The 15,711-nt window shown below is 40.7% G+C and overlaps 1 long non-coding RNA gene across 2 annotated transcripts in view; it reads right to left on the bottom strand.

Moving 5' to 3' along the window:
• The window catches only part of LOC137528023 (uncharacterized), a 187,754-nt gene that overhangs the window by 109,412 nt on the left and 62,631 nt on the right, over nucleotides 1-15,711 (bottom strand). The window contains exons 3-4 of one of the 2 annotated variants that reach the window (XR_011023256.1): nucleotides 13,189-13,350; nucleotides 2,338-2,764 (exon numbers count right to left, since the gene is read on the bottom strand). This is a non-coding gene — a long non-coding RNA (uncharacterized lncRNA). Of the gene's footprint in view, nucleotides 1-2,337; nucleotides 2,765-13,188; nucleotides 13,351-15,711 lie in introns of those variants that run through there. The other variant, XR_011023255.1, reaches the window with a different exon arrangement.

Below are 15,711 nucleotides of genomic sequence, written 5' to 3'. Positions count from 1 at the left end.
AGAGTACATGAAAGCATTCATGTCATCATCAGTTGTCACCTCTAGAGATTCTCACAATCGTATTTTCCTACAAAAGCCGAAGAACAGTTTATGGGGGAAGTCAGTTATCCTTGCCTATAAATGTCATGCTGAATCTGACTCAGGATTCTAGCTCTGTACGGCAAATAGCTCGCCACTTACACATTTCCCCACCAATACTTAAAGAGAATCTGTACTGTAAAATTCCTACAATAAAAAGCATACCATTCTATTCATTATGTTCTCCTGGGCCCCTCTGTGCTGTTTCTGCCACTCCCTTCTGCAATCCTGGCTTGTAATTGCCAGTTTTAGGCAGTGTTTACAAAACAAAAGACATAGCAAGTGATAGGCTGAGAGTAGCTCAGTGTGTGAGTCATACAGAGTGTGCATGGGGGCCTGGAGAGGGTGTGTATAGCTTTTATCCAATCACAAGCAGCACAGCACATTCCAGTCTGACTGTCTGAGCCCGACAGACCAGACAGAGGAAAGAAGATTAGATTATATAACAGAGATAACACAGCCACTGTGCAACTAGGAAAGGCTGCAGTAAGACAGAGCACATTAGAACAACTATAGGAACTTATAGAACAGAAAAAATAAGGCTGACAATTTTGTTACAGAGTCTCTTTAACATCCAGCCAGTAAATTCTGCAAGCCGAATATCTAGACCACCCAGATCACAGTGTGAACACTCTCTGGCCCAGTAATAGCTTGTTATTATTCACACACCATCATGCTAAAGGCTCGTACACACGTGCAACTTTTCTGCCCAACTATTGTCCAAACTTGTCTGTTGGACTATAGGTTGGGCGTGTGTACACATGGCAAATGACTAGAGAAGCAAAAGATAAGAGGCGGTTTGCCCGATCCAACCGGCGCATCAACTGACCAATTATCGTGCAGGTTGGCTACGTGTGTACAAGTTGTTTGCACGACTTGTAGGTTTTTTTGAATGCCGATACGGTGTGCATGCAGTATTTAAATGAGTTGACTGTTTAGTTGGTCAGCGCGTGTGTATGTAATGGTTTCACAAACAACAAGTTGTGTGGTTTGTCATGTTGGGTGGTTGGCCATGCATTAATATGCACGTGTGTACGTACCTCAAGGGGAAAGTGGGAGTGCAAAACGAACCACATAGCAGCAAAATGGCTAAGTAAATTAGAATAAGTAAAATAAACTTGCACCTGTCATGATCGCTTCTGCAGCATGTACTGCTGCCTGCAGAGGTACTGCAGCCAAGTAGTCCTGATTCCTTTACATGCATTTGCTAGCATAGTTCTGCATGCATTGCTTGTGATAGTCTGTCAGCTAGGGAATGGTAATCAAGCCAGCCTGCTTGTGACTGATTACCATTCACCTGTGTGGAGATTTGCATCTCTGCTCTCATTGGATGACTTCAGTATAAAGGTTTGCTTCCTGCAGGCGTGCCCCGCCCACCATAGTTTCAGCTCACACTAGGCTGTTACTGGGTCTCTGAACACCGTGAAATATAGTTCCTTGTGTTGCTACTTTGTAGTTCAGTTTCTTGTGGAGTTACATTATATATTTCCCACAGGGACATATATACGTACTCCTTCTAGTGTATTGTATTGCCTAGCTCAGTTTGCTGTATTGCTCCAGATTTAGCTAGTCTTCCTGATTTATGTTATATATTGGTTCATTGCCAATATATACATATTCTAGTCAGCGTTTGTTATTTTTGCTAGTCTTGCGTCATATGTTGGTTCATTGCCAATATATACGCATACTAGCGCGTTTGTTATTTTCCGTATTGCGTTCGCGGATTATTGTATCACATTGATAGCTGTAATTATAAATTCTTGTGATACTCTTGTGTGGCCATTACGTATTATTGGAAGCCCAGAGCTGCAGTCGCTCTGGGCAGCCTGTGTAGCCTCTTCTGTTATCCTGCTCTTAGCCTAGTTACGCTGGGTGGTCAGAAAGTATGCCCCCCCCCCCCCCCCCAGCATTACAGCACCTTTTTAAAAAAAATTCTCCTACAGACATGTGCTGTAGAGGTAGACACAATTTTCCAAAGTGTTTACCCCGAGGCCGGAATTTCTTTTCAATCTCAGTGGACTCTACAACAATGAGCAATTTATCGTAGGTGGAATCACTGATTATTTAGTCTGAAGCTCACTGTCTATTCTAATGTACGTAAAGCTTTTAGTCAAGTTTTTCAGGACACACAAGTACCTTTGAGGGAGTTAGTCATACTACCAACTAGAATATTTGGGGAATATATACATAAAAAATCTTTGCAGCCAAACAACTTTTTAATGAGCAAATAAAATATATACAAATACTAAATCTGGTGGACCTTCATACATTTCTTCTAAAATGATGGCAACAAATGATCAGCTGTAAGGAGGACCTGTGCTCAAAATTCTAAACAATTTGCCATCAAATTCCTGTAAAAAAGCTTCTAAACTTTCCTCTTCAACCCCAGACAACGTATTATCTGGCATAATTAAAACAGTTAGTTGTGTCTCTGATGTACAATACGTTGTACGTTCCCCGGTTCTGTCATGTCTCCTTTGTATCTTGATTCTGTCATAATTATAAAGGTCAGCATATATCTTGACTTATCGAATAGCTGTCATGAATTTAACTAGGAGCTAAAACAACACTCTCCAGAAGGTCACCTTGGTTGTTATTTTGCTTATATTCAGAAGTTGCGGAAGAAAATGGATCCCTTGATAGTTCTTAATGAAGGTCTCCCTCTCCATTTTGTTTTTACAAATTTCTGTTGGAAAAAAAATTAAAGTGTTTCTGTTTTTTTTTTATGATTAATTTTAAAAACCATCTACCTAAACTCCCAGGATCCCTAAACTAATTAATGCCAAACTCTGACTGAATTTTCAAGATTAACCTACCTATATTTTTAATGAACACAGTAATTTCCCTTCTTGCTAAAGTCAGCCTGTCTTTAATAAAAATGAATAACCGTAACGCAGTGTTGAGCAATTGGTATTTTCAAAGGCATTGTCCCCCCCCCCCCCTCTTCATCCCCCCCACCTTGCATCGGACAATATTTAGTCGTAGTGAGAAACAAAGGCATCACTAAGAAACAGGGGATATTAAAGTGAGATAAAACTCTGACAAAACATTCAATTAAAATGTGTTTTCTTATTTTTTTATTACCCATGCAGTTATTGTATTTGTTTGTGCACAAGTAATATTGTCCGTTTACAAATTACAAGTTCCTAAAGTACAGTTTATCTGCTCTGAAAGATGCTATTGCATTTTACTGCATAGCTGCTATATTTATATATTATACTGTATCCAGTGATCACATCTCAGCTCTCTCTGGTTCTGCAATGTGTGCAGTTCAGTGTCAGCACGCTGCTGGCTGGATACTAATTGTAGCAACAAAGACATGTAAACAAAAGATAATGTTATCACCTCTTTGGTTGAGGCCAGAAGTAATAAGAAATATCAGTACTTTTTCTCCTGTGCAGAAGGCCCCTGGTTATGGGAGCGCGATCGCGAGCAGCACGGCAGCTCATTTGAGCATTGGCATAGGCTGCCAACTTGGCCGGGTAGGCGGCTGCTATGGAGGGGACCCTGGGAGAACAGCTGGGAGCAGAGCTGCAGCCAGGGACACATAGGCTTCCAGGGGCTGGAGGAAGCCTCAGATAAGTAGATCTGATATTTTTTTTATTCCCTGATGTTTCCTTTAAAGGATACCCGAGGTGAAAATAAACCAATGAAATAAACAATTGTATCTATCTTCTTCTTCTTTCTCCTAAAAATGACTTTATAAGATATTCCACAGTTTTATTTTATGTTTAAATCTACTGTTTAAGCTTTAACTGTTTTATTGTTTTTGCTCAATGACACCGTCATTGAAATATGCCAGAGCTAAAATCTATGAACTTTTGACTCTTTTTATCGCTTTCCTGCTCTCAGATGCCATTTTCTGCTAGGAAAGTGTTTTATAGTTGGAATTTCTTATCAGTGAGGGTCACACTGTAGTCACTTCCTGTATGAGTCAGGACTGAGTCAACCACTTACATACCTGATATTTAACTCTTTCAGGCAGAGAAATAAAAAAAAGGATCACAGCATAGTTATTTGTGTGCTAGGCACTGTACATACACATGTCTATCTCATCATGTCACATGTCACCTCGGGTATCCTTTAAAGTGGATCTGAAGGCTATTTTAAAAGAAAAATCAGATACCTAAGGAGAGGGAAGGCTCTGGATCCTGGTCTCCTCTCCTCCTGTGAGTCTCCTCGCCCCCACCGCAGGCTTCATGGATTAAATCTCCTGCTGCGGGAGACTTTGGTAGTCTTTGGAGGCACAAGAGAGGGCACTCGCGCAGTATGGTGTGGCCCGATTGCTTCCAAAGACCCGCCCGAAGCCAGCCCAACCCGGGAGAGTAGAGAGCAGTTGACAACTGGGAAGGCTCTATAGGACCCCAAGCCTTTCCTCTTCTTAGGTAAATATTTCAATTTTTTCTTCTTTTTTTTTATTAGGCTTCAGACTCCCTTTTAGGAGTTTTTCACTGAAGAACAAAGTGCTGTGTTTAACTGTTTGAATGCTGCTTTGCTCCATTTTTTTTTGTGGTAGTAGATTTTATGCTGTAAATAATCTTTTAGAACAAAGAGGAAATGCTGAGTTTCATACCACTTTAAACAAGAAATGGTGTCCACACCCTGGCCTGGCCTATCAAGGGTGTGCTAGGGCTAGAAACATATGTACACCTAGGGAAGAACAGAAGGCCCGGGGAAAACAGCACCACTCAGGTAAAGCTTGCAAACATTATGTACAGGATCTTTATTATCACATGATCAATGCTAATTCAATACCTTATGATAGTCCAATAACAAACTAACACAGAACACTTATATCACGCTTTTCTTCTGGCGGAGTCAAAGCGCCAGAGCTGCAGCCACTAGGGGGCGCTCTATAGGCAGCAGCAGTGTTAGAGAGACTTGCCAAAGGTCTCCTACTGAATAGGTGCTGGTTTACTGAACAGGCAGAGCCGAGATTGAAACCCTGGTCTCCCATGTCAGAGGCAAAGCCCTTAACCATTACACAATCCAGCCACAATTGCACTATCCAGCCACAATTGCACTATCCAGCCACAATACATTTATAAACACATAAAAATAAAACATATAAAAAAATGTGCCATGAAACAGTAACCTTTATAATTACTGTATACCGCCCAACCACCATGTACTGTCAGCATCAGAGGCTCAAAATAAACCTATGTGTGATTAAACCCGGGCTCATTTATGGTGAAGTTCACAGTTCTGTAAAGGTGCTAGTGCAATGCATAAGTGCTATAGTGAAATAATGATACTAAAATAGAAAATAATCAATGTGCAAAACAAGATATCAAACAGTACAAATATATGTCTTTGTGTGTCTAAACCAGGGGTCCCCAAACGTTTTACGGTCAAGGGCGGGGTCAACATACTTCAGACTGCTGGGGGGCCGGAACATACATAAAATGATGCTGAAAAACATTATATTGAATCTAGGTATTAATTTCCCCCAATCATGCCCGGAGGAGACCTCCCAGCAGCAGCCGTTCAGTCATGCGATTTCTGAAGAACGTCTTTGTGCACCAGACAGGGAAGCATACCCAGGTGACAACCTGCCATCCAATTGGACAGCAGTGTCACCTGATGCAGATCTGGATGCCAGTGAATGACTGCTCCCCGTCTTCTACAGTATGTGGAAGAGTGGTTCCAGCACTGCTATTCTATATGCAGGACGCAGACATTAAAAAGTGCAGTGGGCGGCATCTATAAGCAATGGCTGGATAGTGTAATGGTTAAGGGCTCTGCCTCTGACACGGGAGACCTGGGTTCAAATCTCGGCTCTGCCTGTTCAGTAAGCCAGCACCTATTTCAGTAAGGAGTTCTTTGGGTGAGACTTCCTAACGCTGCTGCCTACTGAGTGCGCTCTAGTGGCTGCCTTGCAAGCGCTTTGAGTCCGACAGGAGAAAGGCGCTATACAAATACTGCCATTATTATAAGTTATACATTTTGTGTTTGGGGGCCAGTGAAAAAGCCTTGGGGGGCCACATTCGGCCCGCGGGACGTAGTTTGAAGACCACTGGTCTAAACCAAACCTGGAAAATGCCAGGGAGCGACCTATAAAGTGTATAAGGTGCAAAGGGAAGGGGGAAACTTAGCCCAGGAGGATAACCAGATGCAGAGCAGTGAGGCGTTTTTCTGGTCCCCTCCGTTGAGCTGCAGCCCCCCTTCAAAGTTTGCTGCTTGTGCGTGTGTTCCCCTGTCTGCACGTTTCCTCAGGTGCTACCATGGCTGGAAGTGTTCTGTGCATGCCCAGTTTAAGTCTTTAAGAACTGCACATGCGGAGAAAAATCACAGCCATGGCAGCGCAATAAAGTAGGACTGTGGTTGGGCCACACAAGTGCAGTACCCCATGACTATCCCGGTCGGCAAGCTTTCAGAGGGGCAACAGCACAACGGAGGTAACAGGAAGGAAACCAAGAGACCTGATAGACTTCGGGGGCAGAAAGAAGCCTTGGGTAAGTACATCTCCACTCTCCCGCCTAGGGTGTCCTTTACACATTTTCACAGATCTCCACTGGTGAAAGTTGGATTGATTCAGAAATCCTGAACTGAACTATGTTGGGATTAGATTGTGAGCTCTTCTGAGGACAGTCAGTGACATGACTATGTACTCTGTAATGTGCTGCAGAAGATGTCAGTGCTATATAAATACATAATAATAATATGGTAGGACATTAGACTATGACTATGGTAGGATTAGAGTGTGAGCTCCTCTGAGGACAGTCAGTGACATGACTATGTACTCTGTAATGTGCTGCAGAAGATGTCAGTGCTATATAAATACATAATAATAATATGGTAGGACAATACACTATGACTATGGTAGGATTAGATTATGAGCTCCTTTGAGGACAGTCAGTGACATGACTATGTACTCTGTAATGTGCTGCAGGAGATGTCAGTGCTATATAAATACATAATAATAATATGGTAGGACATTAGACTATGACTATGGTAGGATTAGAGTGTGAGCTCCTCTGAGGACAGTCAGTGACATGTCTATGTACTCTGTAATGTGCTGCAGGAGATGTCAGTGCTATATAAATACATAATAATAATATGGTAGGACAATACACTATGACTATGGTAGGATTAGATTATGAGCTCCTTTGAGGACAGTCAGTGACATGACTATGTACTCTGTAATGTGCTGCAGGAGATGTCAGTGCTATATAAATACATAATAATAATATGGTAGGACATTAGACTATGACTATGGTAGGATTACACTGTGAGCTCCTCTGAGGACAGCTAGTGACATGACAATGTACTCTGTAATGTGCTGCAGAAGATGTCAGTGCTATATAAATACATAATAATAATATGGTAGGACATTAGACTATGACTATGGTAGGATTACAGTGTGAGCTCCTCTGAGGACAGTCAGTGACATGACTATGTACTCTGTAATGTGCTGCAGAAGATGTCAGTGCTATATAAATACATAATAATAATATGGTAGGACATTAGACTATGACTATGGTAGGATTAGAGTGTGAGCTCCTCTGAGGACAGTCAGTGACATGACTATGTACGCTGTAAAGTGCTGCAGAAGATGTCAGTGCTATATAAATACATAATAATAATATGGTAGGACATTAGGCTATGACTATGGTAGGATTAGAGTGTGAGCTCCTCTGAGGACAGTCAGTGACATGACTATGTACTCTGTAATGTGCTGCAGAAGATGTCACTGCTATATAAATGCATAATAATAATATGGTAGGACATTAGACTATGACTATGGTAAGATTAGAGTGTGAGCTCCTCTGAGGACAGTCAGTGACATGACTATGTACTCTGTAATGTGCTGCAGAAGATGTCACTGCTATATAAATACATAATAATAATATGGTGGGACATTAGACTATGACTATGGTAGGATTAGATTGTGAGCTCCTCTGAGGACAGTCAGTAACATGACTATGTACTCTGTAATGTGCTGCAGGAGATGTCAGTGCTATATAAATACATAATAATAATATGGTAGGGCATTACACTATGACTATGGTAGGATTAGATTGTGAGCTCCTCTGAGGACAGTCAGTGACATGACGATGTACTCTGTAAAGTGCTGCAGGAGATGTCAGTGCTATATAAATACATAATAATAATATGGTAGGACATTAGACTATGACTATGGTAGAATTAGATTGTGAGCTCCTCTGAGGACAGTCAGTGACATGTCTATGTACTCTGTAATGTGCTGCAGAAGATGTCAGTGCTATATAAATACATAATAATAATATGGTGGGACATTAGACTATGACTATGGTAAGATTAGATTGTGAGCTCCTCTGAGGACAGTCAGTGACATGACTATGTACTCTGTATAGTGCTGCAGGAGATGTCAGTGCTATATAAATACATAATAATAATATGGTAGGACATTAGACTATGACTATGGTAGGATTAGATTGTGAGCTCCTCTGAGGACAGTCAGTGATATGACTGTACTCTGTAATGTGCTGCAGAAGATGTCAGTGCTATATAATACATAATAATAATATGGTAGGACATTAGACTATGACTATGGTAAGATTAGAGTGTGAGCTCCTCTGAGGACAGTCAGTGACATGAATATGTACTCTGTATAGTGCTGCAGAAGATGTCAGTGCTATATAAATACATAATAATAATATGGTAGGATATTAGACTATGACTATGGTAGGATTAGATTGTGAGCTCCTCTGAGGACAGTCAGTGACATGACTATGTACTCTGTAATGTGCTGCAGAAGATGTCAGTGCTATATAAATACATAATAATAATATGGAAGGACATTAGACTATGGCTATGGTAGGATTAGAGTGTGAGCTCCTCTGAGGACAGTCTGTGACAGGACTGTGTACTCTGTAAAATGCTGCAGAAGATCTCAGTGCTATATACAGTAAATACACAGTAATGGTAATCATGAGAAGCACCTTAATTTTATCACAATAACATTTTATGACTTATAAAGCTCAATGCCATAATGACCATCATTTCCCCCCTTCTTTTCAACCCCCAGTAAATGAGGATAAAGTGTGGAAAGACGTGACATTGCACAAAACAACAAGTTCATATTTTCAGAAAATTAAAATGAATGTTTAAATAGACATTTAGCATGTTCGTCTTTGAGGCGCGAGCCCCTAAAGGCTTGCAGAGAATTCCATCTGGCGCGTGCAGCTGAGGCTCCGACGGCAATATCATTATAAGGAAAGAATGCCGTGAAAGTTTAATAGAAAACTCATTTTTAATAGATCCGCAATCACTTGCCCAATAAGTAAAAAATATCTCGTCCCTCCCTTTAGGCAAACATAAATTCATCATGGCTCATTCTGTTTTCCTCCGGAAGGGATGTGAGCGTCTTAATAAATTATATTTATGAGATCAGGCAGGTGCCCTTTTGTACACTTCCAAGAGTTCAAAACAACTTTGGAGAAAAACTTATTAAATTCTGCATAATTATCCGCTCCTAGCTTGTTTTTAAAAAAAGAAGCTACTGTGTTAATTGGAAAATTAAATTTACCAATATATAATAGAGGTGACGGCATTAATCTCACTCATTTCTTTGTATATTCGAATAATCTATTTGAGTTTTTAATAAATATTACAATTTCCTCTCCGGTCTCCCAAACAAAACGAGCATTTTGGCTAGAGGGTGATTTTAGGGAGGGTCTTAGTTGCTGTTGCTGTATTAGATTATTTAAATCCCAAATGCCTACACCGTGTTTGGTAACGTTTCTTAACCACTTTAGCCTCAGTTACAGTATATCTCCGTCCTCTGTGACTTCATCCGAAGCCAAGAGGATGTAGATATACGTCTCGTAGCTGAAGCACAACTGTGCATGATTGGGCATTGCTCCTGTGCACTGCAAACCTCCGGCACTATCTGCTGCAACGCTAATTATTGGTGAAAGGGAATATATGCTCCCTAAGCCAAACAAATTGACATTTACCATTAAAAAATACTTTTATTATCTCAGTTTATAGTGAAAAATACCCACTGTAGCATTATTTCAGAATCAAATATCCTCATTATAAATTGTGACAGGAACATAATCTAAATTTTTCGATATACGGTAGAAATAGCCAAACAAAATTTGTGTTTTTATCTACAGTAGTGCAAATGGAATTGGTAAAACTGAGGAATAATGTGTTTTTTTAATTTTTTTTCCTCTTTTTTTCCTATTAAAATGCATAGAAAACAAAATTGTTCTAGGGAAAAAAATGCTTTACAATGAAAGTCCAGTTTGTTTTGAAAGAACGAAACAAAACAAAAACAAGATATATGTTTCATTTAGGTGTCATAAGTAGGGATAAAGTTATTGCAGATTAAAAAGGAACATAGCTATAATGTCAAAACTGCTCTGGTCCATTAGGAGGAAACAAGGTGTAGGTGCAAAGTGGTTTTGCAATTGCTAAGGTACTGACACAATGATACATGGCAGTGCGTTGGGATAGACCCTATTTTGTGCACGGTAACGTGTTTATGTTTAAAATCTATTAACAGTTCATATCTCATTAGTTGCCGTGCAATTTAACTGATTCCAATTCTACAATCCTGAACTTGCTCCAAACTTTCTTCCAATTTTAAAATCCTGAACTAGCTCCAAACTCTCTTCCAATTGCACAATCCTGAACTAGCTCCAAACTCTCTTCCAATTTTACCATCCTGAACTTGCTCCAAACTCTCTTCCAATTTTACCACCCTGAACTTGCTCCAAACTCTCTTCCAATTTTACAATCCTGAACTTGCTCTAAACTATCTTCCAATTTTACCATCCTGAACTTGCTCTAAACTCTCTTCCAATTTTACAATCCTGAACTTGCTCCAAACTCTCTTCCAATTGTACAATCCTGAACTTGCTCCAAACTCTCTTCCAATTTTACAATCCTGAACTTGCTCCAAACTCTCTTCCAATTGTACAATCCTGAACTAGCTCCAAACTCTCTTCCAATTTTACCACCCTGAACTTGCTCCAAACTCTCTTCCAATTTTACAATCCTGACCTTGCTCCGAACTCTCTTCCAATTTTACAATCCTGAACTAGCTCCAAACTCTCTTCCAATTTTACAATCCTGAACTTGCTCCGAACGCTCTTCCAATTGTACAATCCTGAACTTGCTCCAAACTCTCTTCCAATTTTACAATCCTGAACTTGCTCCGAACGCTCTTCCAATTGTACAATCCTGAACTAGCTCCAAACTCTCTTCCAATTTTACAATCCTGAACTAGCTCCAAACTCTCTTCCAATTTTACAATCCTGAACTTGCTCCAAACTCTCTTCCAATTTTAGAATCCTAAACATGCAATTACACGCATTGCCGCACAAAATGTTTGTCAATCAAGGTGCACATAGGAAAGGTCAAAGCAGGATCACCCACAAGGCAACCCAGGCAGGTGCCTGTCACCTACTGGGTGTTAAGTGGCCCAACTGCCACTTTCTCTGACCCCTCTCTCGCCATAAGTATGAGCCAGAATCACAACCTTACCTATGACTGACCCCTTTCCCACCTCAAATTACCAGAAAAGACCACAAGGATAAGCCAAAGCCACTACCTTGCCTAGGGCTGACTCCTCCCCCACCTCAGATTACCAAAATGACCATAAGGATGAGCTAAAGTGACTTCCTTTTCCTCTTAATCCATCTTTGGGTAGTGTGCTTCTTTGTCTGTCGTAAAGGAGTTATCAGGGTAATTTTTACAAAATAGGTGCTACTTACCTGGGGTTCCTCCAGCCCCACGCTCCCAGCATGTCCCTCGCCGCAGCTCTCCCCGCAGCCGTTCGCCGCAGCTCCCTCCCGGTCCCCAGCAATGACGTCAGAGCGACCTCCAGGTCAGCCTGTACTGTGCCTGCGCGAGCGCTTGTGCTGTCAATCACCACCACGTGGACCAAAGCAGACTGCGCAGGTGCAGTAGTTCTGGATCTGGAGGTCGGCCTGACGTTATCGCCGGGGACCGGGACGAAGCTGCGGCGAGGGACATGCTGGGAGCTTGGGACTGAAGGAAGCCCCGGGTAAGTAGCACCTATTTTGTAAAAATTACCCTGATAACTCCTTTAACCACTTTGCATCCAGACCTTGTTTCCCCCTTAAAGAGACACTGAAGCCAAATGTTTTTTTTATGATATAATGATGTGTATGTGTAGTACAGCTCAGAAATAAAACATTAGGAGCAGAGACATAAGACTAATATTGTTTCCAGTCCAGGAAGAGTTAAGAACCTCCAGTTGTTATCTATGCAAAAGAGCCACTGAGCTCCACGACTTTCAAAGTCGCAGAGAGCTCTGTCTTCTGAAGCTTTTTATCTCAACTGTCAGTGACTGTATTTTCTTTTTCTCTGCAGAGGACAGTTCAAAAGTTCCCTGGCCTGCTCTGTAAAATCATTTAGAGTACTGAGTAGAGTATAAACTGCAAATATTAGAGAATGATGCAATGTTATAAAAAACACTATATAACTGAAAATAAAAATGAGAATATTTTCTTTACTACTAATGTTCTAGTAAAAATCCTTCAGTGTCTCTTTAAGGACTAGAGCAGTTTTGTAATTTTAGCTATGTCCCTATTTAATCATCAACAATGCATTTTAATAGGAAAAATAGAAAAAAAAATAGTAAAAAACACATTATTTCTCAGTTTTACCAATTCTATTTTAAAAATAAAAAGTGCTATTGTAGATAATAAAAACACAAATTTTATTTGGCTATTTCTACTGTTTATCCCAAAATTTAAATTCCGTTCCTGACACAATTTACGGTGAAGATATTTGATTCTGAAATAATGCTACAGTGGGCATTTTTCACTATGAACTTAGAAAATTAAAGTATTTTTGATGGTAAAAATCAATCTTATTGACTCAGGGAACATAGATTCCCTTTCACCAATTAGTGCTGCATTAGATAGTGCTGGAGGTTTTGCACAGGAGCCATGCCCAATCGTGCACAGCTGTGCTTCAGCTACACGACTTATAGTATATCTACGTCCTCTTGGCTTAGATGAAGTCACAGAGGATGTAGAAATACTGTAGTGGTAGAAAAAAGTGGTTAAATTGAATGCTACCACAAATGTTATTTTTTATTGCATCGTATGTACATTGTAATGCAACAAAATGTGAAGCTAGACTTACTCATTGGTAGTTTCAATTTCTTTCTGCATATCCAAATTCTGTCTTGTCTGGAAGACTTCAGGAATAAATCCTTTTAACTCCAGAACTGCAGAGCAGCAGAAGAAGGATGAGGAAGAGGATGCCAGAAAACGCTCCTTTCTAGGAATGAGCAGATTAATTTCCCTGAATATGACAAAAAGCAATGGATCGGGTCAGTATACCATCCGAATAAACCTTGGGTAGAATAAACCCTCTCTGACAGCAAAGGCCTGAAAAATAGACACAAATGCAGTGTCACACATGGCCATGAGTAAAGCAGCTAGCATTAAGGCAAGAGACACATTGGGCTCTATTCATAAAACATTTTCGGGAAACAAAATCTTGGAGGGAAAACACTGCATCGGTATTTTAGAGTTTTGTGTGCTAATTCATAAAAAAGTAGATGTACAGAGGCGCCAAAAGGATAAAGTATGCTAAAATGTTTAAAATATTCAGGTGGCGGCAGTGGACTGGCCACTCAGAAATAGACTCGATGCTGTCGCTTAAGATAAAGACAATTTATTCACATACTCCATGAACAGAACCGCAACGCGTTTTAGGGGTATATTCCCGCTTCCTCAGGCAATAAACAGACAGGAGTACACAGTACAGTCTCAAGGTCACGAATAGCGCCTCTTGCGATGAGAGGTCCGGGAATTCCCGCACTAAACTGGCGGTGCTGCTGAGTTGTTATATTTTCTCTGTGCAGATACAGAGTTACTATAAAGGAGGCAGCCCCAACTTCCCTTTAGATGTGCATTTTTTATAAAACTGCCTCTCCTTGCCCTGAATCTTCTCTGAGGGCTGGGGCACACCGAACGGGTTTTGTTGAGTTTTTACAGCCACTTGCAGCTGTGGAAACGCGTGGGTAATGTATTTCAATGGGCTGGTGCACACCAGAGCGGGAGGCGTTTTGCTGAAACGCATACTCCCGGGGTGAGGCATTTTTTGGATTTCTGAGGCGTTTCTGCCTCTAATGTAAAGTATACGAAAAATGCAAACCGCTCTGAAAAATGGCAGTTCAGAGCGGTTTTGCAGGTGTTTTTGTTACAGAAGCTGTTCAATAACAGCTTTACTGTAACAATATATGAAATCTACTACACCAAAAACGCTTCCCAGAACCGCAAAACGCTAGGTGAAATGCTTCATAAAAATAAGAAAAAGCGTTTCAAAAACCTCTCGTGTTTTGCGGATCTGCTAGCGGTTTTTGGTGTGCACCAGGCCTGAATCTGTCTATTAGTCTTTCTAAACAATCTATTTAATTGCCACAGCTTAGAGGAACTTCAAGAAATGTTACACATGGCAGGCTTTCTGATGTGAAATATATCTGAAAACAGGTACCCAAGGGGTTAAAAAACACAGCCTGGGTATTCTGGGATGCCTTGTTTGTTCTGCTCTCACTGCTGCTGCCCGGGAGGTCTGTCTCTCCATTAGCTTGCCTGTTATCTTGCCCGTTATCGCATTATCTAAACAGTCGGTATTCTCCATTCCTATTCCGCCTGCTCTAATCTTTATGAATTGACATGTAGTGACGTGTTGTGATAATCTCCGCACAAGGCGGTAATTTCCCGCACTGCTGGGTAATTGCAGCTTTTCATGCGGAAAAAAAAGCTTTTATGAATGGACACTTTGCTGAGTGCTCGGTAAAGTCAGCTGTTTTGAGCATTACTGCATGCGGGAATGCTTTATGAATAGAGGCCATTGTCAGGATATCACCAGAGCCGCACCAAAAGACTGCTAGATAAACTGAGCATCAAGTCTTCTACAAGAAAAAATCTCATATGCACATTGCTGACCCCCTCTTAGGTTTACTTTAAAACTAAAACAATAGTAATAATAATAAAAAAGAAAAACTTGAGAATACCTGATAATCTCAACTGGACGTCCTTTTCATTTTTGAAAGAGATTTTGTTGCTGTTACATCAAGTTCTTCAATGCAAAAAGGCTAAAATGGTGATGGCAATGAGATAAAATCCCTGGATCAACACCACCAGAAATTACCTAGTAATTATAGCCATAGGTGTCTTTCAACGCAAGGAAAGCATCTAAGCCCCATTTAAATGCAGATATAGAGTTTGCCATATCTACTTCGTGTGGCAATGCATTTTTACATCTTAATCACTCTTACCGTAAAGAACCCTTTCATTAATAAAGGGCCAAAATGTTTTTTCCTCCATGTCCTTTGTAAAAGTCTAGGGACAAAAAGCTCATCTGCCAACCTTTTATATTGCCCTCCGATGTATTTATACCTGTTAATTAGACATATAGCAAGGAATCTTTGGGCAAGTCTCCCAATGCTCTTGCTTGCCTTTGGAGCTCGCCCTAAGTGGCTGCATTTCTGAAGTGCTTTGAGTCTACCGGAAGAAAAGCTTAATTTAAAGGTATGTGCCTTGTCTACATTCTGCAATGCAGTTTGGTGGGCAAATGGCAAACCTGCATCAAACGTTCAGGTTTCTAAACCCACAAATCCCTCCGTCCATGAAAACCCATTCAACTCGATGAGCT

The sequence above is a fragment of the Hyperolius riggenbachi genome, chromosome 8 (genome assembly GCF_040937935.1).
Source record: "Hyperolius riggenbachi isolate aHypRig1 chromosome 8, aHypRig1.pri, whole genome shotgun sequence".
Classification (NCBI taxonomy): Eukaryota; Metazoa; Chordata; class Amphibia; order Anura; family Hyperoliidae; genus Hyperolius; species Hyperolius riggenbachi.
Note: the sequence above shows the minus strand (reverse complement) of the source record. Positions and strands in the feature narration are given on the sequence as shown.